Source organism: Macrotis lagotis, chromosome 1, assembly GCF_037893015.1.
Source record: "Macrotis lagotis isolate mMagLag1 chromosome 1, bilby.v1.9.chrom.fasta, whole genome shotgun sequence".
Taxonomy (NCBI): Eukaryota; Metazoa; Chordata; class Mammalia; order Peramelemorphia; family Peramelidae; genus Macrotis; species Macrotis lagotis.
Window position 1 is genome coordinate 378,520,530 of NC_133658.1, and position 26,298 is coordinate 378,546,827.

General features: G+C 34.0%; 1 long non-coding RNA gene across 1 annotated transcript in view; it reads left to right on the forward strand.

Moving 5' to 3' along the window:
• The window catches only part of LOC141506054 (uncharacterized), a 61,092-nt gene extending 35,795 nt beyond the window's left edge, over positions 1–25,297 (forward strand). Inside the window, exon 3 of the long non-coding RNA XR_012473759.1 lies at positions 25,044–25,297. This is a non-coding gene — a long non-coding RNA (uncharacterized LOC141506054). The remainder of the gene's footprint in view (positions 1–25,043) is intronic.
• The last annotated feature ends 1,001 nt before the right edge of the window (positions 25,298–26,298 follow it).

Genomic DNA, 26,298 nt, shown 5'->3' on the forward strand with positions numbered 1-26,298 from the left:
TATTATATATATATTATATCTATTTTTATAAGACAAACATATAGGACAGGGAATAAGACATATATGATTTCATTTGTACTGGGAACTCCTGGTAAAGAAACCTTTTTTTATCAAGGTATTTCAGCACCTGCTCTACAACTTATAATATCAGAAGATGGCTTGGTGGGTGGGAATGTAGTCTGAAACCATAGACTCGACAGAATTACAGAATGTGAACTGAAAGGTTAAATGATTTGCCCAGGGTCACACTTCTAGTCTATGTCAAAAGAAGGATTTGACATAAAGTCATTAAGCTCTTTATACTTTTCAATGTAGGGGGATTTAATGGCAAAATTTTATCTAATGATAAGATTTACATAACTAAAATCAGCATGTTCTATGCTATAAATTCCTTCATTTATATCACTATTCATAATATACCCAGATCATTATATAGAAATATCTCCATATATCAATTCATAAGAACCACTGGCATACACAGAAACAAGAACAGAAACATCTTTTGATCTCTTCATGCTCCATATAGACAACAAGTACTGAAGGGCATCCCTTAAGGTATCCAATTGGGAATTCCAAAATGGGGATCATCTTTGAGACTAAAGGGCAGGGCAGGGACTAGACCAGATTCAACTTTAAGAAACAAAAGTCTTCTTCAAACACCTTCTACCTGCCTCCTCCTCTATTATACCTGGACCAACTTTTTTGCCAATAAAATTCCATATTCATCTTTCTGTTTTTAAGCAACTCAAAGCAAAAATTTTCTTGGGCAGATTTATATGTGTGTGTGTGTGTGTGTGTGTGTGTGTGTGTGTGTGTGTGTGTGTGTGTGTGCATACCTGTTTGTTTTTGCCTAAGTAGGTAGTAAACATAATAGACAGTGTCCTAGAGAACTCCATTCCTTTTGATCTACTGGGGGATATCTCATCAGAAGGATGCTATGGAATTCCATAGCAATACTTTTTTTTTTAAATTATCAATTTCAGTTCAATTCAATTCAATAGACATTTATTGAATATATTCTATGTTTTGAGTTAAATAATTTAAAACATTTTCTTAAAACAATAAACTATTTTTCAAGAGGAGTTTAAAAACTGTTGGATGAAACACATAAGCAATATACCTTTTAGCTGCATAATCTTCACAATAGAAAGGATTCTACAAATCTCCTTGTCTAACTTTCTAATCAAATGATACCCCTGATGTATGGTCTGTCATTTCTGCTTCAACATTTCCAGGAATAGAGAGTTCACTACTTTACAAGGCATATTATTCAATTAATGGGAAGCTTCAATAATTAGAAAATTTGTCCAGATAATGACTTCAAATTTCTTTCCCATTACTCTTATTCAATGATTTCAGTTTTCCTTAATGGAGCTATGAAGGATAAACTGACTGACTTTTTCACACATAGCCCAGAGAATAAATAAAAGAAGCAATCATGATCCTTCTTAATCTTCCTCCCCCTCCCCAGATCAAATGCCTCCTGTTACTCTGACCATTATTTATGTAAAATAATTTCTAAATACCTTACCATCTTGGTTAACTACCTGTAAAAATTTCAAATTCTGAATGTACCACAAAATCTAGTACTCAAAACTGCTCATGATACTTTAAATGTGGTAACCCATAATAGAGTACAGTAGAGATATTACATTTTAATAAAATTTATTGAACTTTGTATTTACATCATGGTTTGTCCATCCTTCCACTAAAGATTTCCCTATGACAAGGAAAATCAATTAATCAAAAACATCAGATACTAAGTGTCTAACATTGTATACTTTCTAATACCTCACTACTCTGCCTTGAAAATGAAGGTCTACATCTGTATCTTTTCTTTATTACTTTATATGATTTTTCCAGTGGTCTGTTAGTCTTTTCATTTATATTGTTATGGCAATTGTGTATGTTGCAAATTTCCCATGGTTGAGTAGGTTAAAAAGTAGTAAATGTGTGATTTTGAGTCAGATTTTCTAATGCCAGAATCCTTCCTAAATACCACATAGCCTATGTCACAAGTAGAGATGAAAACTGAACACTTTAGTAAAAAAAAATCTGAATATTTATACAGAACTTAGCGTTTGGGCATTGGGACAGATTGGATTTTTGTCTGAATGATTTTCTTTTTATCTGGGCACATGGTGTCAGGCAAATGTGACCTCAGTTGGCAAAAAAGTTACTGTGATGCAAATAGTGAAGCTCTAGTTCAAGGGTAGACACAGATGGATATGAATGAAATGAAAGAATTCCCAAATACCACAAATTTTTCTGCCACCTTCACAATTTTAATACAGGAAGGTGAGTGACATTATTAACTTGTTGCACTCATCCAAGAAATATATGCATGCATGTATACACACAGACAGAAAGACAGAGACAGAGACACAGAGAGATTCCTTGATTCACATTTTTTTCCCTCTCTTACTGGAAAACTTCTTAAAGAAACATACTACCATTACCAAATATTTTGAATGACTATCATCTCCTAAATAAAAATAACATGCTCAGAAACTTCTTGAACTTGAACTTATTTTCTGCACTAGTAAAAATGCCAACATGATTAAAAATCATTTGCAGAATTAAAAATATAATTTAGTTACTTTAGGTGAAAAAAATTAGTTATGTTTATATTTATGACTACAAAAGAAAAAAATTTTCTGACTACAAAAAAAAGACTTCAAAAGAAACAGATAGTGACCCATGACAAAGAGTTGACAATAATCTTGCAGCTGAGCATTGTATTCTAATGAGTACTTCTCTGGTTAGAGAACTCTTCTCAGGTCCTCCATTATTTAAAACTGGCATCAATGGATTTCTTGTCCTCATTTTCTACTTGGCTACTTTCTTGGACTTCATAATTTCCTGAAACTCTCCATTTTGCATGATGAAATCAACTCAGAAACTTCTCTTCAGATTGCTGCCCATTCCAATTTCATGCTCATCACTGTCTCCAACTTTTATCTTTCCAGCCCTGCTTTTCAGCTTTTCTTTTATTGACTCTCCCATTAGATTGTGAGCTCCTTGAGGGCAGAAGCTATCTTATGCCTTTCTTTGTAGTCTGGTTTCTTTCTTAGCATAGTGACTGGCACTTGTCTCTGGCACTTAATTTCTCTTTTGGAATTTTTCTGAGAATTAATGGAGACTAGAAGACAAGAACAAGAAGTCCATAAAGGTAATATGAATTAATACTGGACATTACAAATCCATAATTTTCTTACTCAGCACTCCTCCCCAGTCTCAATGATCTAGCGGGGGGCAAAAACCAATCCATGGGACTTATGATTTGGTATCCATTTAGAGATTCATCTTCCGCTGCAGAGATTCTGCCAGTCCATCCCTCTACTGCCCTGTTTACATCATCCTGTTATAGTAAATAGCAGATATTACTTAACTTAAGTTAGGGAACTCCAGTGGTGTCAGAGGCTTTTCTTAAAACATGCATCCTTCTCTCTCCAAGTTTGGCAAAAATGGGAGGTTTTGATTCAGATCAACCAGATAACTAAAGAACCACAGGTGGAAGAAGAAGCTGAGATTGGATTGTCCAATTTTTGGATAATAAACTTTTTTCAATGAAAATCAGGATAGTCAATTTCAATCAGGTAGTCGATAAGAGATGAATATAGGGGGAAAGGGATAAAGCTACTAAGATAACCAATCAAAGAAAATACAATAAAAAACTGTAATACTAAATTTAGAAAGGAAAAATTTTTTAAAATAAAAATATGACAGATCTCTGTTAAATAAATCTTCCAAAGACATCAATACTTGATGAAACACAAGACCTCAAGAACTCTCAAGAAAACATAGAACTACAGTAAGATGTTTCAGAATGGTTCAAAAGAAAAATATTTAGAGAAATACAGAAGTAAGAAAATGACATAATGAACGCTCTATACAGTAGAAATAATAAGCAGAATAAAAGAAAAAAACTTGAATCCTAGTGGTGACTCTCTCCAAAGAAGTGAGAGAACAACAGTTTTCAAATATAAATTCATTGAAGCACAGGACAATTTAGAATAAGAAAAACATACCAAAAAAGTGAATATCTCCCCAGAATCACAAAAAGAAGTCAGAGCTGGAAATGATCCAAAAGCCCACCTAATCAAACCCATATCTAAACAAGAATGACCTCTATAATATATTTGACAAGGGGTCATTCAGCAGTTGTCTAATGTCCTCTATTGATGAGGAAGTTGGCATACTATTAGATAATCACTTAGATTATCTAGATTATTTTAGATCACTTTCTTAAAAGTTGAGGTTTTTTATACAGTGTAAATGGTACTTTACATCCCTGCCACATGTTGCCTGTGTGACCTTAGACAAATGATTACATCTCTTTATATGTGAGTTTCAGGTTTAAAATGAGGAGGTTGGACTGGATGATTTTTAAGATCTCCTAATCTAAATCTGTGATCTTATAATTCTTCTCAGATCTAAATTTGCTTATTTACAAATTCTACCCATTCTCTTGGTTCTTCCCTCTGGGATCAAGCAAACCAAATTCAATCATTTTCTATAAAAATAGCCTCTCAGAAACCCAGAAACAGCTTCTATAACTATCTCAAAATCTTCTTTTCTTCAGACTAAATAATTAATATTCTCATGTGGCATGAGCTTGAAGTCTTTCATTACCTTGGCTAACTTTGTGTATATCAATGACCTCCTAAAATATGGTAAGAAAATTTGAATGCAACACTACAGTCATAGACACTAGAGCACATTACAATGAAAATAGAATAGAATATCCTATATATATAGAGAGAAATATAGAAAACAGAAATCCATATTTTTGGATATTATAGTTTTTTGCTTTGGTTTGAAGTAGCCTAACAGCAAGTTGACATTACACTGATACAACTTACTGATCTGAATCCCAGTAGCTAGTATATGAAAAAGTAACTTTCTTTACAGAATTATTGGAAGAATTACTTCAAAACTGTCCACCCTGAAAGTCCTTTCAAGGAATCTACATTCTTAATCTTCTTAATGACAGTGGTTTTGTGATTTATTTCTATTTGCGGGGGAGGAGGAAAATATGGACATCAATCATGGAGTGAGAGTCATGATTGGATATTCAAGTTTATTCTGCTACCATGCAAATTCAGGTTACAATGAAATGCTGTTTCAATTCAAGCTGCACATGTTTAGATATACTTATTGCCTATTCAGTTAAATAATGGTGCATCTAGCCTGCTCAACTTTGGACAATATACTTGATGTATCTATGCAGAAGCTACTGATGTTCATTTGCAATACTTTACCACTGGCAGTATAGTATTTGCATTCTTAACAGTCATGAAGGTGCCTGTCTTCAACATTCACTTGATGTTGGAAAAACACTGACTTTCCTGTCATTGAAGGATTATTGTAGAGCTCAAGAGTTCATGAACTCATTTACATTCTGACACATCATGAGATGAATATTTCAGTCTGTACTATTAGGTGCACTTAAACAAGGTGGATATTTTACCCAAGTAACTGGCCAGAACCTCTCTGTCCATAAAAGTCTGAGAGAACAACACTGAAGAGAAGAAATACTCTTCCTCATATAGCATTGGTAATCATAGAATATTATTAGGAAATGGCCACTTGCAAATTTCTCTCATTTTGTTTATAGGCTAAATTCAAGAGACAAAGAATTTGTCTGCTTCAAGATCCTTTGTATATTTAATTCTAAAAGATGAAATAGAATAGTAGAAAGAAATGGATTTCCAGTAAGAGGTTCTAATCTCAGCTCTGTAATTATATGACCTTGAACAAGTTATTTTACCTTTCAGAGACTCAGTTTACTTATACATAAAATTACTGGATGTTTTGGACAAGATAATCTCTAAATCTAATATGTCATCTAATTAGGATAATCACAAAAAGAAGATATCATAGTTCAGATCAGTCTGTTTTCTTTTGTTTTTTTCCACATTGTTTCATTTTCTTAGGACATATTCACATGCATACACACACACACACACACACACACACACACACACACACACAGACACAAACAACCTGTAGCTTATAATAGTTTAAAGGCACATGTAGATTTAATTGTATTTAGCACCTGACAGCTGTTGACTTACCGGGAATTGTTGAGTCACCATTCCAGTGTCCGAAAGAGATACAGGAATAGAAAACAGTAGCTTGTTCGATGAAGGAAAAAAACAAAACACAACAAAAAGCCTTACACCATCACAGCTGAAGTACCACCCCATCAGTGCTATTCTGTACAAGTTCTGAGTGATACTATTACTAATCAGTTTCAGAAACGCCAGAGGCATAATCATCAAATACATCACTTCCAGAGTAGTTTGAAGTATCAACCAAAAGAACTAATGTACATTACTTTCAACACTGATGGACACAACCAACTGTAATGAAGACATCTTCATAAAAATTTCTATATATATATATACATATATTATATATATATATATATGAATCCACTGATGTCTTAAAAAAGTCTTCACACTAGCTAATCAAAACTCCCACCAAAGCTAGAGGTGTTAAACAATTTATGTATACTGCCGACGATAATCTTGTGAAAGAAATATCCTCTGAGAGGAAAGACCAGGATTCCATAGAGGTGGTCTTTTTCCACATCATGGAGACTTTGTTTTATTTTTTTTCAGAAAGTGCAGGCAAATATTGGACTCAGATCATCCTTTATATCTGCATCTCTATGTCACTATAGATATATACAATAAACACATATACATGTATTGTAAATAAAGGCACATAAACATAAATATATATATATACATATTTAAAGTTTTAAAATGTCTTTGACTTTGTCATTTTAAAATCAATTTGCATAATCAAGCTAGACAACCTTGTGTAGTGGAGAAAATCCTGGGTTTGGAGGCAGAGCCTTTAAGTTGGCATCACATATCTTCTACTGTGAATCTAGCTGGCTTTGGGAATTTTGAGAGCCTTATATTAACTCTAAATCCTATGGTCTTATAATTATATATTTTCATAGTCATCACTCAGATTAATTACATAATAATAACCCCTCTTCCTTTATCCCAAGTCCAAAATAATGGAAGCCTATAATTCCTGAAAGACAGGAAACAAAGCAAGAATTTTAAAAGGAGGTCTCTTATTTTTTTAGCACATATATGACAGAAAAAGAGACTGCAGTTAAGCCTATCAAGCAACAAATGACTTGAGGAGAATGAAGAACTGTGACACTAGATAGAAGAACTAAAAGCACATTACTACAAAGCTCTCTTGAAAGGAAAATCAGTTCTCTACACCTACAGAGTTCTAAGGACATTACTTTATTAGAGCACATTATTGCAACTGATATTTATAATGATGCTCCTCTCTGAAACATAATTTTCACTCTGTGCTATTTAAGAAGCAAGGGAGGTATAGAATATACTTTTGGGAAAAAATTCATTAACATGAATGATAAAGGGGAGTGAAGTTTGAGTATTTAAGTGGGAAAGATTCGTCTATCTAATATATATATATATATATATATATATATATATATATATATATATATATCTGGGACAGCTTACTCTCCATGAAAGTCAAATATATAATGAACATGGAAATAATAGAAGTGATAGTACTAATCATTATTATTTTTAAATCTTAACTTCAGAGACATTATTTCTTTTCCTCTTACTGATTGGGACTTCTTTTCTGGAAATATCAAGGCATACAAATACAGTACATGAAATCTTATGGTAGGTAAATATCACTAAAGTGTAAAACTTTTCATAAAGTATTTTTAACAATAATTTTGAACTTTCTTATAATTTCTATAACTTTCTTTTTTCATTCTCCCAAAATCACACAAATGATAGAGCCAAAAATTATAAAAGCACTTTAAAATTTTAGCAAAGCATTTAACTTGCATGACCTAATTTTATCCTTACAATAACCCTGTTTATTGTCCCCATTTTACAGATGAGGAAACTGAAGCCAAATGACATGTGTTCAGCAAGATGCCTGGCACATAAAAATTGGTTAATAAATACTTTTGGTTGATTGAAAGCCTTGTCTCCTAGACTTTCACTTTCAGGTCTATACCATGCTGCATCAGCATGAGAAAATCCAATGACTTCACTTGCTCCTACTGTTTTTATTATATGGATATTATATATAGATATATAATTATAATATTATTATATTCAATATCAAAATATATTGAGCAAACTGATCCAAAAATTTCAAGTTAGCAATCTTATGAATCAACATAATTAAAATGAAAGTGGCAAGAGTTACCCATTCTTAGAGACAGCAAAAAGGAAGATTGATAGATGTGTAAGGAGTCACCAGTTCAGTCCTTGATTTGACTGATAGTCAATCTATGTCACTATGTGATGCTCTGCCTTTATTTGGAGGTCACATCTAGTAGGTTGCTGCTTTCTTAAGATGCCAGCCAACCCTTCCCAGCTAAAATGCTGTTTCTTTGTAACAACATGTGATTAAATTCAACATGACACATAACTGTTCTCAGTAGAGATCTCTTTTTGTTGAGGTTTTCCAGGTGCTTTATGAAACCATTTGCACTACCCAGCACTTACTGTACCCTCAACTGTGGAACAATATTTCCCCTTATTAATATAGCTCTACTTTCTAAAGTGACTGCTCATTCTGTATTCTCCTTTGTTGTATTCAGATGGAGTAAAGGGAAATTGCTACATCACTAGCAAAAGCCCAGTATTCCTATGTCACCACAGGTTAGTAGTTTCCTTAATTTGAGGACTCTCATTACAGGATGACTAGGGCTCTGCAGTGGATTATTGTTTCCAATAGTTATTTCTTGCTTCAACTTCCACTCTCTTAGAGTTGCCCTCAAATTATTTTCTCTTGTGTGCAGTATGCTTAATCTCAATACAGCTAAAAAAATCAAAATGTTTCTCTCCAAAAGTCTATCCATCAGCATTATGAGGGGCATACTCCTTCAGTGAAGCTTTGGTTTGCTTTACTGCTTAGCTTGTAGGTCTTCTGCTTTTCAGTACAGATGATCCTAGGGAATCTTTTGTCATCAGATAGGACTCATATGAGCCAGTTGGCACACACTGTTCACATTTCAGAGAAATCACAACAACAGAATGATGAGCTTTGGATTCTTCCCTTTTTAACTTATGAATACCAAGAACAGGTTGATACATTCTTGAAGTATTTTGAATCTTGTCTTAATACAGAAAGAAAAAAGTTTCCTTCTCTCTCTCTCTCTCTCTCTCTCTCTCTCCTATACATAGTCATGGGTATAAATACATATATGGTTTATATATATATACATATATTATCATTTTCAAGCTATTTCCTTGCATTAAAAATACATGAAGATATTGCACAACTTGCTATCCCACTCTGGGTCTCAGTTTCCTTATTTGTAAAAGGAGGGGGTGGGATCCAATGACCTCTAAGACCCCTTCCTAGTTTTGTGTTGTATGATTCTATATTCTCTCTGGTGTGAAACCAGGCATACAGCTGCCCCATTGAGATCAGCCTGGCAGGAGAAAGAAACCTATGGAGAATCGAAGGAAACAAAGAGCAACTGACATGTAATTCTCTTCAAAGGGAGGAGCCCAGAGGCTTTTGAATTTTGTTTGTGCCTAACTTTTAAATGAATGGTGTATCAACTTGTAGATGAGCTTAGTGAATTAGGCAACATCTAAAAAATCTCTTTGTTTATTAAAAAACAATGCAAATAGACCTAAGGGATATGATACAGTAAAGTAGGGCACAGAAACATGCATGAATGGACAGAAAGGTGCAAGCAGTCACATCCACTCATGGGAGGAAAAAAAGCATCAGTTTCACCCAGTCATTCAATCTTACCATTCTAACTCTATTTCTTCCCCTCTGAGAATTATATCTCCTCATTTTTATTCTGCCTATTTGCTTGTATTTTTCTATACATATAGAAATATTTCAAGACAAAAAAGGGGGAAAATTCAGTTTTTTGTTGGTTTATCCATTTCAGCTTCTTTTAATGACCCTCTACAAAGATAAAGTGAAATTTTGCCTTAGAATCTTCTTTCCAGGACCTTATATTTTCCCTGCCATTGTGTGGTTGCTTCTTAATCAAAATTTAAGAACAAGAAAAGATAGGTTATGTATAATTATGTTTTGTTTTGCCAATTTTTTTCTAGATTATTATTACAAGCAAAAAAAAATAAAGGTCTGTTTTGTGCAGCACATATCCAACTTCTGTAAGTTTCCTATGTTACAATGAATCCAAAATGTTCGGCATCATTTACCCTTTTTATTGTTAATATAAGGATTCATTTTGAAGACCTCAAATAACATGAAGTTTATTCATTTATTTATTTATTTATGCATTGCATGCACTGATGAACTAGCCTGCTCAGCAAGCATTTAACAGATTAGACACTTGAACATGGTTTCAGGCAATGCTCTCTCATGTTTCTGCGTATTGCCTGATAAACACTTCAAAGTAAACCGCTCATAAATATGAAATGAAAAGCCGAGAAGTCGTTATGCACAGCTTTGAGATACAAATCTCTTTATTCCCCTCTGAAGTGGGGTTTGATTGACATAATGAGTCATAGATCCTGTCCAGGGACACACTGCCTTATCCCCCTTTTCCTCGGGAGACAGGGAGACTTTAAAGAAATCCACTTCAAAACTTTCTGATAGACAGCGACTAGGAAAAAAAAAAGTTGAATCCTATATTAAATAACTTATTATTTTGTGTTAATGCCTACTTTGACAACTATGACATATGTCAGAGTTTGACAATATATCCTTACACAGACATTATTAACTACAACTTTTAGAAAGAAAAATGCCAAATTCTAGGAAATTATGCCAGACTACACCTTTTCTTTTTCTATATGAATTGCTGCTATGAAAACCTGAAAAATTATACCCCATACCTTCATGATAAGGAAAAAAAATCACTAATAAGATAACTGCAGAGTTACAGCACCAAAATACAATAGGGACTAGTGATTATTGTGAAAAACAATCTTCTTTTTCAAGTCAATTTTTTATTGAGGCATTGTGTTTTGATACATCATTAGTCATTTTCCAATCAATAAACCTTTTCCCTCATCTCCCCCCATGATCAAACATCTCCCAGCAATTAAACAAAAACACTTAGCATAGTAATGTCTAATATAGACACTGTCAGTGAAAGTTACTTCCATTTTTTGATTTTGACATTCTTTACCAGAAAAGTACCTTGTTTGATCTTCACTTGGAACCTACATAGTACATTGTATGTGATATTGTATGTGATTGGAGGTAGACTGACTTCCAGTGCCACCTTCATTATGTTCATTGTATAACTTGTTCTTTTGGTTCTACTATCTTCCCTCTACATCAATTCAAAGAAATCTTCATATATTTTTTATGAATTCTCCAAATTGTTTCTTCCTTACAGCCCAGAGAAATTCCACTATATTCATACCCCATGATTTTTTTCATTCTTCAAACATTGACAGTATAAGTTATTTCTGACTCCTTTTCATGCCTACTCCTGCATTGAAATATTACTTGTCTTTACCTTTGTTTATTCAGCGCCTATAATCTGAAGGTGATTAATAAATGCTTGTTGTTGACCATACTGCTTAACTGATGTTTTATAAATTCTGAATTTTATGGATTCATAAACTCTCAGAACTGAATGGAACTGGAGAGGTCATTTTGGCCAATACCAAACTTAAATATGAATCCTTTCTTAGTGATCTTGACAATGGTCAGTCAGACTCTGCTTGAAGACCTCCAGTGACAGTGACAGTGAATTCATTTGTGGAAAGTAAAAAAAAAATTAGGAACTTTTTTTCTTTCTACTGAGCAAAAATCATCCTATAAGATAACTCTTAACTGGTAGTAGTTCTGACTAGTATCAAGGAAAATAAATCTAATTTTTTTTTCAGCATGCCTATCTTGGAAATATTTGAAATCAGTGAACATTTTGTCCTCTAAACCTTCTCTTCCTCAAGCTGATAGTTTGTCTACTAGATTTTAAACTCTTGATTCAGACATTCAAGGCCCTCTAAACCTGACTTTACACTACTGTCTTGTCTTTCTTTTCCTTCATATAAATCATATTCTAGTTAAACCTGGGTTATTCTCCACATCTCATTCTCATTCCTGCCCTCTCTTACTACATGTCCTGGTTCATGCTGTATCTGATGCTTGAAAAACCTAGTGCCTAACCCACACTTAATAAATGTTTCAGGATTGAATTGAAAGGGCTCTTCCTCTCTACATTCAACATTACCTCAGTTTGATTAGTTTTCATATTTCAATGTTAATTCATATAGATATTGTGTTTGTTGTTTAGTGTTGAACTCTTATTGACCCCATTATCATTTCCTTCTCCTGATCATTTTACAGATGAGGAAATACAGTTAAATACAGTTAAATGATTTGTCTGGTGTCACACTGTAAGCCAGTAAGTACCTGATTCCTGATTTGAACTCATCTTCCTGAATTCAGACCTGGTCCCCTATCCAATAGGCATTCCCCTCATATAGATCTTGCAATCCATTAAAATCCTTACATTTTTTCCTCTATAAAGTAATATCTAGTTATGACTTTATTCAATTGATCAAATTGATTTAGGGGGGCTCAATTATAGGACTCTACATTTGCTTCTATCACATTTCACCTTGAAAGCTTTGTGAAATTTTCCAAAGGTAATCCGATTCACATGGTTCTTCTTACATGCTCATTTCTGAACCTAGTGTAATGTTTATCTGTAGTCTGTCCAAGGTACCCATGTTCATCTATCTAATTTTATGTAATAACCTAAATAATAGAATTTTTCATTTACTTTTTTCCTGTGTAGATTATCTGGCCAGTCTCATTCGATCACTATAGAACTCCATGAGAGGATGCTATAGCATTATGAGGTTTGATTTAGTACCAAGTTATTGACAAAGAGGAACATTACAGGGGACCTCATGAATTATAAGGAATCTGTCTTCCATTTAGACCTTCCACAGGTTAGCCTTCAAGAGAGGGGTGAAATTAGTATAATATTGATGTTTGATTCCTCACTAATATTGATAAGCATTATTGAGCAAAATTATCTATCATTACACATACTGTGGAATATTTTTAATGATCCCAAGATATTCCCTAGAGTAATACTCTCACCACCTTTTAAAAATATCAACATTTTCTGAAAATGCTAAATAGCCCCAAATTATGGAAATCAGTCTCCCGTGATTCAACCAAAATGTCTCCTAAAGGAGACACAGATAAATGATTTGCTTAAGTGGAGTAATATCATCTAGAAAAAGGTATAGTTAAATAAAAAGGAAAGGAAGCAACAAACAGGCTCATATTGTGAGATCAAGGGTTTATAGATGAGCTGCCCTAAATCTTCTCATGTAGCTGTAGATTGTAGAAAAGAAAAACAACAACAAAATCTTGATAAAGGACTTATGGGAGGCCATATAAGGTGAGAAGGGATGAATATGTTGCTATCTTAATCATTTTGGAGTGTGCATTCAAAATATCATAAATTTAAAGTAGGAAGGTACCTTAAAAGTCATTTAATCTAAATATTTAATTTCATAAAAGAGTAATTGAGGCTTAGAGAGGTTATGTCACTTGCTAAAAGTTACATGGTAGCAATTGATAGGGCTGAGATATGAATGAAAATCTTTTGACTTCAAATTCATGGGTCTTCAAATCTACGTACCATGATCCATTGACATATTATTAAATTTCATCTTAATAAGTTTAACTCATTTTCATAGCTTCTGGAGACCTCTTGGACAATGATTCTATCTTGCAATAAATAGTTATGCTTGTCAGCTTTGTATCAGACATAAATATGGTAACTATTCCATCTTTGTTTTCATTAAGGTCATTGACAAAAAATATTGAAGAGAATTAAAAATAGTCTCAGTGCCCTTCATTTAAGAAAATAGTCCAGAAATGATCAATTTAACAGGGACCCTTAGGAAATAGTATAATTCACAAGAAGTAGCTGTAGAATTTAGAAAAACTAGATTTGAATATAGATTCTAACAGTGACTAGCTGTGTTGCAGAGACAACTGATTGTTTTAGTAAGTAAAATTGAATGTTGCTAGCATAGACCCGGATGAAACTAAAATATAAAATGGAATTGTTATGCTTTGAAAATTTTTAGAATATATATAATGCATGTTATTATTACTGTTAATATGATAAAGTCAATAGTGGTTATAGAAAATCAGAGGAAGTATGGTTTTTTGTTCCCTTTTGTTCTGAGTCATCTTTTACAATATGCTTAATGTGGAAATATGGTTAACATAATTATACATAAATAACCAATATCAGTACTTGCTGACAAGGTGAGGGAGGGGAAAGAAAGGAGAGAGAATACAAAAATGAATGTTGAAAACTAACTTTGCATGTAGTTGGAATAATAAATAATTTTTAAAAAAGAAAGAAAATCAGAGGATGAGAAACTTTGAAATTTATGCTTAACAAAGAAACTAAGCAATTTGAATATACCCAAAGCTCAAATATAGAAGTCTTAAATTCTCATTCTATATTTGATGAAAATCCTTAAGTACTAAGCAAGTAGTATATGTTGGTAATAGCTACAAATATTAATTGATGAGAATTATGGCAGTAAAAAGTAAATCTAAACTTCAGTTTCTCATATACAAAATGGTATAAGGTTTACAAATATGATAGATATATTGAAAGAATTACTCTAAAGGCTATAAATTCTAGAAATGATGCTTTTCATTAAATGTATCAAATTTATTAAATTCTCATGTAGGTTACACAGTACCACATAAGTTTTTTTTTCTCTGCAAAGGAAATTAATAAGATGCTTATAAAAACTTGAATTTTCCATTGAGATTATCTAAATTATAAGGGTAGGAGAAGGGTAAGCAATTCAGAGGGGAAAAAAATAACTATAGAATAATGATAGCCAAATATTATCTTGAAGAGAATGAATACATAGGTCTCTTGGGATCAAAACACTCTTAAATTAAGTCAGAGTAAAGACAACAGATTGTTTTACTGAGAATAAATCTACCCAAGAAGACTTTCCAATCTTGAGCTTTCTTAATCCACTAGAGTAGACTGAAAAGCCTGATTAAACAGGCTGCAATAGAATCAAGCATTCTCTTGCCATCCAAAAAGAAGCAGCTGTCAGTCACACCCTCATCCCCCTGCCCTGGATCTCTAGGGAATAGCATAAGCAAGCTGTCTCCAGGATAAGGGCTCCTCAGAGAATAGCAGTCTGCGTGGCCAGCAGCAGAAAAGCAGCCTGCTCACTGGGTCTATTAGCCCTTTGACTTCCTTCCTTCACTTGCAAATATACATATAATACTTAAGTGATTGATTAATACTGTCCCAAAAGAAACTCAATTAAACACTTAGAATCCTTGGGAAGGGTACCTAGGGAGATTCCCAAGCAGAGATGCAATTTAGTATACACAATTTTCTGGCCTTGAATTGTAAATCCAGTTCTTTATCTTTTAGAAGGTTACCTTTATCATTTGAAGAAACCCCTCCTGTTCCATATGAATCCTAATTTATAAACAAAGTAAAATCGAATGTTGCTAGCATCGACCCAGAACAACCAGGTTATGAAAGTACTTGGGAAAAAAACTACTTTTCTTCTTCTTCTTCTTCTTCTTCTTCTTCTTCTTCTTCTTCTTCTTCTTCCTTCTTCTTCTTTTCTTTCTTCTTCTTTTCTTTCTTCTTTTTCTTCTTCTTTCTTCTTTTTCTTTCTCCTTTTTCTTCTTTTTTCTTTCTTCTTCTTTCTTCTTTTTCTTTCTTCTTCTTCTTCTTTCTTCTTTCTTCTTCTTTTTAAATCACACACAAGATTTTTGGATATTCTTTCTCTTCTCAGATGAAACAGGGAAGTCCAAAGAAGTGGTAGGGAGTTGGCTTCCCTGGTCTTTAGGCCTATCTGGTGAGATGTAAAGTAATGGCAAGTTTAAAGGCTATTATTCTATCCATGGAAGGCTAGTAGTCTCTTTTGCAGTTCCATTCTCTAGCTGGCAAAATGTTCTAAATACCCTTTTAAGAGCCAGCTTTTAGTCAGTCAGTCAGTCAGTCAGTCAGTTAGAAAGCCCTTATTAAGGGTTTATGATACTTTCAATGTACTAGATAACTACTCAAGTTTTGGGGATACAAAGAAAGACAAAAGAACAGCCCCTGCCCTCTAGGAGCTTACAATCTAATCACCATCATACTACTTTACTGGAAAATAAACAAACAAGATTAGAAACTTGCTGTTCCCCATTATGTCACAGAATTACAATATAACAAATTTTGTAGGTTAAAATTTCTATTTATCCTACCCCCTGTTTTTTTCTGTCATATTTACTGTTAAAATTTTGACTATTGCTACCTACTTGAGAATTTAGTAAAATTTGTGTTTTTGTTCTCTCACATACTATTCATTATCTAAATATATTATATTGTTTGGCCTAATGATAAAAAAATAAATAAACCAAACTGAAGCAATTTGGGAAAGAGAAAAGAGCACCAGATTTCAAGTCAGAGAATCTGGGTCCAACCCTCTGGTCCTGCCACTAAAAAATTTGTGGGACCACTTCATCTTTCTTCTTCTGTGAAATGAAATTATTAGATTGAATCATCATTCTAGCTGAATGGTCTATTATGCTAGTACAGCCAAAATAATTTCCTCTCTAAAAATTCTCCCAGAATAAAAGGCAAGAGGTAAGACCAGGACTATAAGGTGCCTTCTATGATTCTATCATCTTCACAGTTCCCCAAATATTAACTAAAAACATTTAGAAAATAAATGCTAAGAAAATTACTCCCCTTTGAGCACTGGGCACACAATAATTGCTAAATAAAATCCTATTTCTACATTAATACAGTTTCTATTTTTACACCTCCTTTCATGTATTCATTCTACTACCAAAGAAACTCTTCTAAATCTTCAGTAAATAAAAGGATGATTAAAACATAATTGAAATAAAGACTCCTCGATCAGAAATTTAATTTCTACTCAGTCATCTATGCACACACTCACAACTCTGTGAATGCCATGCTCTCTACCAGATTTAGGAAGGGAAGTGTGAACAGATAATGGTCTAATATCTCTTTGTTCTTGAACTATGAAAGCCATATGCTACCTGGCAGCCCACAGCGCCAAGCTGATGAATCCAGGCAGTGATTAAAGCATGAATAGAGAAAGGGTCTTTAAACCACCTTATTCTAGCTTAATGGTTATTTTAATACTTGGTAAACTGCACAGCTCACTCACCAGGTCTCCCAGGCTTTCATCGACTCTCCTCACAGAATTCTCAGGTGATCCTTTCTTTTGAACAAATTACTTCAAAGCTAAGAAAAACAGCTCAAATCAGGAAAACTGGAATGTGGACCTTTCCAGCTCCTCTCTCTCGGGTCTCCCTTACACACATAGGCTTGTACTTTTCAGGCGTGCAGCCACCTGTAAAGTGCTGATCAGCAAGCTGGTCAGAGAATGCTAAGTAAGCACAGTCTCTTGCTATATACTTCTGAAGAAAGCTGCATTTTAAAGTCTTTCTCTTAGAACCATCACACATCCCTCCACTGCCATAAGCATAGAAAAGACATAGGAATCACTGTTTGAAACAGAACAGGATGTGAGGGAGTATTGGCCACTGACTTTACCCTGTTAATAGTGCCAACAGGTGTCCAGATGCACCCATTAATAATTAGCCTGGAGATCACAGGTTGCTGTTTCCAAAATTTGGAAGAGTAAATTCAATTCTTTTGGTTCCTTTCAAAGGTCTAAAAACCATCTAATCTCCTTTATGGTTTGTGGTCATATAATCAAGACAAATGTCTCCTCTTAAAAAATCATTTATTTTCATCTTTTTAACATCAAAGAAACTTATGGACTTCATATATTCCATATATGAAGAGGCAACAGAAACTGACACTGAAGTCTAGAAGACCTGAATTCCTGACCCACTTCTGACACAGTCTGACTGTGTGATCTTGGGCAAGTCACCTAACTTCTCTAGTCAACTCTCTAAGACTCTAAGATGCTAACGAAGTACTGATATGGATTTGTAGAAGTTCTTAATCATTGAACCCTATATTAATGAAAACCACAGGTCTGGTAAATTTTTAAAAATTATATACTTGACTCATGGTGGTTCATCAAAATAAAAGTATTAGAACAATTATTTTTCATTTAATAATGTTATTATTTTGTTTTCATGACTTTCATTTCCTAATACATATCTTTCCTCTGACCTCTCCGGAGAGTCATTTCTTATAAAAGAATAAAAAGGGCAGAAATATCTCGGTAAATACAATGAAAAAACATCAACTAAGTCTGACTTTATGCAACATTCCACATCCAAATTTGCTTAAGCATTTAATAAATGTTGGTTGACTGATTAGTGGTCCAGGGATCTACTGATCAGACAATGTGAAAAAGAGCAGATAGGGTACCCAAATTGAAGGTAGGAAAAAAGGATAATAAATCTAGATAAGAAAGGAACCTTAGAGGTCACTTTAAATAAGAGTTTAAAAAATAATGAAGGTAGTCAAAATCAAACAAAATGAGTTAACAATGAATTTAAAAGCAGGAAGCGAGTTGGAAAGTCTCATGACAGAAAAGAACTATGCAATGTAAAGAAAGTTAGAGTGGGAAATCTGTTTGGATCGTAATTCTCTCACTGATTACCTGGTTGTTCTCAGAGAAGTTACCTTCTCTGGGTATGTCATCTTTAAGAGGTGGTAGTTGAACTAAGGTTCCTTCTTTAGATCAAGGATCCTCTGAGGGCAAGATTTATAGTTAGAAGTCCTGGGTTTAAATTGAAAACTAGCTCTGCTACTGTTTCTTACCTATATCACCTAGTTAAGGAGGTTGGATTATAGGATCCATAAGACTCCCTTTCTTCTCTCAAGCTATCATATGATAGCTTATGATTTCATTTTAAACTCATTTAAACTCATTTTAAACAGATTTAAATAGAAATCCAAATCTGTTGACTTCCATTCAATTCAATAAATATTTCATTTGTCAAATAATCTTTAAACACATACACACATGCATACACACAAACTATGAATTTCTCCACACAGGAAGGATTTCAAGGGAAAGAAAAGTTCATCTGAATTTTAATTAAATCTCCAAATCTTATACTAACCTTTATAACTGGTCACACAGATCTGGTTCTAGCAATGTCATTAGATAAGATAAATATCCAGGAACTAATGACATAGTCTGCATAAGGCACATCTGGGCAGAAAATGAAATCTGATCATTCTTTGTTGTTGCAATATCTGACAATAATAATGGTCAATAAAACTCTCAGAAACAAATCAAAGCACAAAATTACCTGAAATTTTAATCACTGCTTTCCTTCACATTTCCCAGCCCAATTTTAAAAGATCTATGCCTGAGAAAAGCAACATGGAATGGAAAGAACAATTGACTGAGAGCCAGAATTTGCTTAACCTCTCTGGGTCTCAATTTCTGCTATGGGGGAAAAAGGAGAAAAATGGACTAAATGACCCATGCACTTCCTTCCAGTTCTAAATCTGTGATTCTGCTAGTTTATTTAAGGTTATGTGTATATAAAGGAAAGCAAGATGGTGCAGTGGATAGAGCACTAGGCCTGGATTTAGGAAGATTCATATTCCTGAGTCCACATCTGGTTTTAGACACTTACTGAATGATCCTAGACAAGTCATTTAACCCTATTTGCTTCAGATATTTCATCTGTAAAGTGAACTGGGGAAGAAAATAGCAAACTACTCCAATATCTTTGCCAAAAAATCCTCAAATGGCATAAAGAGTCAGATATGACTGAAATGATTGGACAGCAAATATGTACATGAGGAACAGAAAGGGAAGAAGAGAGGAAGATCAACTTCAATTACTCAAATAATTGCCTTAACCTATGATTTTAGTTTGAAAAAAGAAAGATTCTGCTTGAGAATGGGAGACCAGTGTCTACTTAAACATACTCTATCAGGAACTTCAGATTTTTCCACAATCATATAGATCATAATTTAGATATAGGAAGAAAATAATTGGAATTTGATATTATCAGTGATGCATCAATGCCTCAGAATTAGGTGCTACCTCCAAACAATTAAAAAAAATACCAAAAACCCAGAGGCATTATATGAAAAAAATCCTGCAACATATAGACTAGGAATTAAAACACACTGCACACACACACACGCACACACACACACACACACACACACACACACACACACACTCTAAGCTTTCAGACAGTTATAATCTATATGACATTCTCAGCTCCTCAGTCTTTCACTCCCTCTTCCCCCTATATCCAGTATTGCCAAGACCTGTTGATTTTACCTTCACAGCATTTCTTACATATGTCCCTTATCTCCTTTGAAGCTTCCACTACCCTGGTGAAGGCTCTCATCAAGTTAGGTGTCAACCAATGCACCACGTGCTGGTTGGCTTGCCTACTTTAAGACTCTAGCTGTCAAAGTGATCTAAAGTGCAGGTCTGGCATCAGTACTTTCCTATGCAATCAGTTCTAGTGACTCTTTATCATATCTAGGATCAAATACAAACTCCTGTTTGGTGTTCATAGTCCTTCATAATCTGTGTCCTTCCTCATCTTTCCAGTCTTTTTACTCTTTATGCTCTTCTTTCCAGTGACACTTGTCTCCTTGATGTTCCCAGAACAACAAACATTATCTCCCAACTGTAGTTGTTTTCACCAACTATCCCTCATGTCTGAAATGCTCTCCCCACCCCACCCCCATATCACTGCCTTCTGGCTATCCTGACTTCCTTCATGTCCCATCTAAAATTCCAATTTCTTCAGGGAAACCTTTCCTGATACTTAATAATTTTAGTGCCTTCTCTCTATTACGTCAACTTATCTTGCTTACAGCTTGTCTGTACAAAGATTGTATTTTGTTTCCCCATTTGAATTTGATCTTTTTTTGAAATCAAGGACTTGTCTGTCACCTTTCTTTGTATTCTTAGTGTTCTGTATATAGCAGGGGCTTAATACATGTTAATTCACACACATTGTAAAGTGCCTGCCCTGACCATCTCAAGAAGAAAAGGACTATGTCCTGGAAGAAGAGAATCCTTGGTAGAATGTTAATATTTTTAAGGATTTTCCCACCTCAGATGGAAATCAATGATGTGTCAGCAGAACTGCCTAAGCTCCAAAACCAGGGAGAGAAGGGAAGGAAGATGAGAAGTGACAGATGAACATGTTTCCATTTTTAACAGAATCTTACTCATCTCTTTTAGAAGCCTATTATAAGTAATAAAGTGTATTCAGAAATATTTTAGGCTACAAACTTTGACCATTATTTGCTGATAAATTTTAGAGAATATGCTCTTATTTTTTTCAGTAACATGATACATGGTGAGAGTTGACAATTCTTTGTGTAGATGAGTTAGTGTAACCGAAAGATTGATATAAACAGTATATTCAATTAAACTTTTATTAAACAATTGTGAATTCAATCTTGAAGGATGATGCTTTGTTTAAAAGAAGAGAGAACTGCTATGACTGCCAAATTTACAGGTAGAAAATTCAGTAGATAAAAAAGTTAACCTTTATAACAATGTACAAATTTAAACAGGCATAATTATCATGAGATTGCCCAATCAAGTTCCTAATCTACTGAGAAATCACACAATTTTATGCAAAAAGATCAGCATAATTATATCATAAAACAACCTCCAAACACAAATCACCACACATAAAAACAAACAAATGATTAACACCAGGAGCTCAAAAAAAGATAATAAGAGACAACAGACCTCAGAGTAAAATAAATAACATTTTAACTGCTTAAAGTTTTGGACATTTTCAAAGCTTGTCTAAGTGGTTCTTTATTTCCCAAATGACTGGCTTTTTGGATCCTATGTACCACAATGTCATTATATAACTGGCACCCCTTTCCCTGCCAATAGGCTTAAACACAAAATATTCAGCTATAAATTTGATGATGGTTAATTCATAGAAAACCTATATTTAGTGGGAGTTGTCAAAAGTAACCTAGAAATAAAGGTTACTAATATGTGGATTTGACCATAGTAAAAAGAAGACAGTAATCATACATTTTATCCAAGAGGGCTGAATCAGAAAAAAATGGAATAGTTGACACACCATATCTTTAGAAACTAAGGGACAAATATTTGAAAATTAATCCAAAATAAAGGCAGCTTAGTTTGGTAAAAGGAGAACTGGGCAAGCAAAGCAATTTGGGTTAGAGTACTGCCTCTGTCACTAGCTGGGGGAATCTTACAAAATTCAATTAACCACTCATTGATTAAGAAAAAAAAAGACAGCAGTTGAATTAGATGACGCCTATCAGCTCTAAAATAAAGAAATAAACATTGAATGAACAAGTGAATAGATAAATAAATGAATGGAAAAATGACACTAATAATTCTGAATAACAAAGTTAATAATTGAAACAAAAGTTTTGCTTTGGATACAATAGAATATAATAAATTCTTTGAGGGCAGTAAGTTTTATTTTTATCTTTATATCACTAATACCTAGGACAGTTTCTGAAATCTGAAGGTGATTAATAAATGCTTATTAACTGGTTCATAGGCTTCACTCTAATTCAAAGTACTGGACTATACTAGTCAGAAGTACTATATTGGGGTGGCTAGGTGGTGCAGTGGATAAAGCACCTGCCCTGGAGTCAGGAGTACCTGGGTTCAAATCCAGTCTCAGAAACTTAATAATTACCTTGCTGTGTGACCTTGGGCAAGCCACTTAACCCCATTTGCTTTACAAAAACCTTTAAAAAAAGTACTATAATCACCTCCCACTGTGTTACTTATTACACATGACTTTAGACCATTTTCTTATTTTTTTAAGGCAATTGGGGTTAAGTGACTTGCCCAGGGTCACACAGCTAGGTAATTATTAAGTGTCTGAATACAGATTTGAACTCAAGTCCTCCAGACTCCAGAGCTGGTACTCTATCCACTGTTCCACCTAGCTGCCTAGACCACTTTCTTATTAGGATCATAGATTCAGAGCTAGTAAAGTCTTTCAGAGTCATCCAATCCAACTTCCTCATTTTACAGTGGAGGAAAGTATAGTACATGGAGTTAAAGTGACTTCTTTGTGCTTATATAAGTATCAATTGACCCAAACAGGACTTGAATCTAAGTCTTTTAATGCCAAATCTCACTTACTACAGTAGCATAATGCAAATTTTACCATGTGAGTCTCAATTTTCTTTTCTATCCAGGGAAGGGAAACAACTATATACGCGACTACTATGTGTCTGGAATAATCATAAGTTAAGCAACTGTTATGTTCTATGCCTTGTGCTAACTGCCTTACAAATAATATCACATTTGATCCTCCCAACAACCCTATTATATAGTTGCTATTATTATTCCAATTTTATAGTGGAGCAAAAGAAGGAAAATATATATTAAATTACTTGCCCAGGGCTACACAGCTAGAGTTTATGGCTGGATTTGATCTAAGGTCTTCCTGATTTTAGACTTTATGTGTTAACTGGCTGCCTATATAAACTTGGGGCTTGGAATAGATGACCTCTGAGATTTCTTTCATCAATAAATTTCTTTCATCAACAAATCTTATAGTTTTGCAACTGAGTAATCTTAGATCTCATCTTATTTCATGGAGTAATTTATATTTTCTACATTATAGTATTATTCTTTGAATTACATGTTAGTATCTACCCTATTTTCAAGATAAAAGGGAAAAGTATTAGCCCTTTGCCAAATTATAAATTGTTGATATTATAAAATATTGGGTGATTAATAAAGATTGACAATATTGCTAATAGAAAAGCTCTGAATGAGAATGTTGAAAGTCCTAAAACAATTATTAAAAGAAAATAGCAGGAATTCTAATTGTTATCTTTCAAATAAGGAGGACCTGAGTTCAAATTCAGCCTCAGACACGTAATAATTGCCTAGCTGTGTAACCTTGGGCAAGTCACTCAAATCCCATTGCCTTAAATAAATAAAAATATTACTTTTCAAATTAATAATTAAAATAAAACTAGCATTTATATAGTGCCTTATGTTGTATTAGGTACTATTCTAAATGCTTTATAAATATTGTCTCATTTACAAACATTAACTCTGGGAATTAGTTGGCATTTTTAGTTCTGTTTTCAGATGAAGAAAATGAGGCAAAGCAAAGAAGACTTTCCACAATGACACATAGCTAGTGTCTAAAACTGGATTTCAGTTTAAGCCTTCCTGTTTGCAGGCCTACCATTTTTTCCATTGTGCCACGTATCTACAAATTCTCACTCTTCTTGAATGTTGTGATACCAGAAGTTCATTTTAAGGCCATCTATTACAGGATAGAGGTCAGTATAAGTTAAGACATCATACAAAAGAATTTAAAGTCACAGTTAAGTGATTATATTATAAGGAAGAGGATCCTCAGGAAGGTATGGAATTAAATTCAGGGTTATTTCCATTTCATATTACCTTAGTCCTTGATATTAACAATCATTTCATAGTGAATCTTTTTTTTCTTTCTTAAAAAAAATTGTATTTATTTAAAACAATGGGGTTAAGTGATTTGCCAAAGTCACAAAACTAGGCAACTATTAAATGTCTGAGTCTGGATTTGAACTCAGGTCCTCTTGACTCCAGGGCCAGTGCTCTATCCACTCCAGCCACCTAGCCCCATGAATCATTTTTGTACAGTTGTTTTCCAATTGTATCTGACTCTTTGTAACCCCATTTGAAACCTTCTAGGCAAAGACACTTGAGTGGTTTGCTATTTCTTTGTTCAACTCATTTTATAGATGAGGAAACTGAGATAACCAGAGGATTAAATGACTTGCTCAAGGTCATTCAGACAGTCAGTGTCAGAGATCAAATTTGAATTCAGGAAAATGAATCTTCTGACTTCAGAACTGCCACTCTATTTACTCTGCCATCTAGTTGCCTGGTGATAGATTTGCCCTCATTTAAAGACTAACATTTTTTCCCAATTCCCTCCAGTTATACCAAACTTTCCATTTCAAACTTGCTGTGTATGATTTGCATTCCTCAGCTAGTAGAGGGAGCCCTCTTCAACCCTCTTTACAGTGATCCTCCCACCCTCTTCAATCTCCATTCCTATCTCTCCTGCAGGCAAGAACAAAAGAAGTGACAGGAAAAAAGAAGAAGAAAAAAGCAAACCAGGGACCAGATCCTGCTTTTCATTCTCTTAATCAAAGGATATAGCAGTCTAAGCTTGGCATTCACTTCAAGGAAATTCTCCCATGCCGAGCTCATCCAGATCAGCAGGCCACAGCAAGCTAGCTAAAAAATCCAGAGTAACTACAAATCACTGCTCCCACCCCCTATCTAGGACCCCTGCCCAATCTGAAAAATAAAGTAGAAACTTAAAGGAAAAATAATGGTTGAAACCAAGTAGGAAGTCTGTGTGGTGTTTGTGTGTGTGTGCATATGTGTAACAATATGTATGCTTTAGTTTAAAAAGATGGAAAATATATGGATTAGATATAGGTATGTATCAGCAACCTATTCTTATTGACCAAGGTACACATTGAAATCATTTGCTTAATCAAATATCTTGATTATTAGAGAACTGCCATGGATATTCATCTACAATTATACTGAGTATTAATTCTTCCTTCCAAATTAGAATACAATAAATACACTTAATGCAATCTTTCTTTAACGATTTAGAAGGCACTTCAATGTCTTCTAGTACCTTGACTTATTATAAATATCAATTATCCATTTCTCAGCAAATAAGAATGATTTTTCATTGACAGAATTGCATGGAGAAAAGAACACTGAACAGGGAACCAAGATACCTAGATTTCAAATGGAGTTATGTCCACAACTGACTAATTGTGACCCTGTAAAGGTCACTAAACTTCCCTGGATCTGTTTTCCCATATATAAGATAAAGGAATTAGATGAGACTTCTAAGGTTCTTTCCAACTCTAACATTCTGTGAAAGCTGGATAAAATAGTGTTACTTTCCCCCTTTTTAAACTATGTATGGGGGCGGCTAGGTGGCACAGTGGATAAAGCACCGGCCCTGGAGTCAGGAGTACCTGGGTTCAAATCTGGTCTCAGACACTTAATAATTACCTAGCTGTGTGGCCTTGGGCACTTAACCCCATTTGCCTTGCAAAAACCTAAAAAACAAAAACAAATAAACTATGTATGGAGAGAGAGAGAGAGAGAGAAACAGAAACAGAGAAAGGGAGAGGGAAAAGAGGGGAGGAAAGGAGAGGGAAGAGAAGAGAGAGAGAAAACTCTAACTTGGAAAAATAAAACATTTAGCACAATTAGGAGACAACAAAACATTATGAAACACACCCTTTTAAAAAGAAACTTAAAATTGAATTTCTATTAAGCAACTGGACTC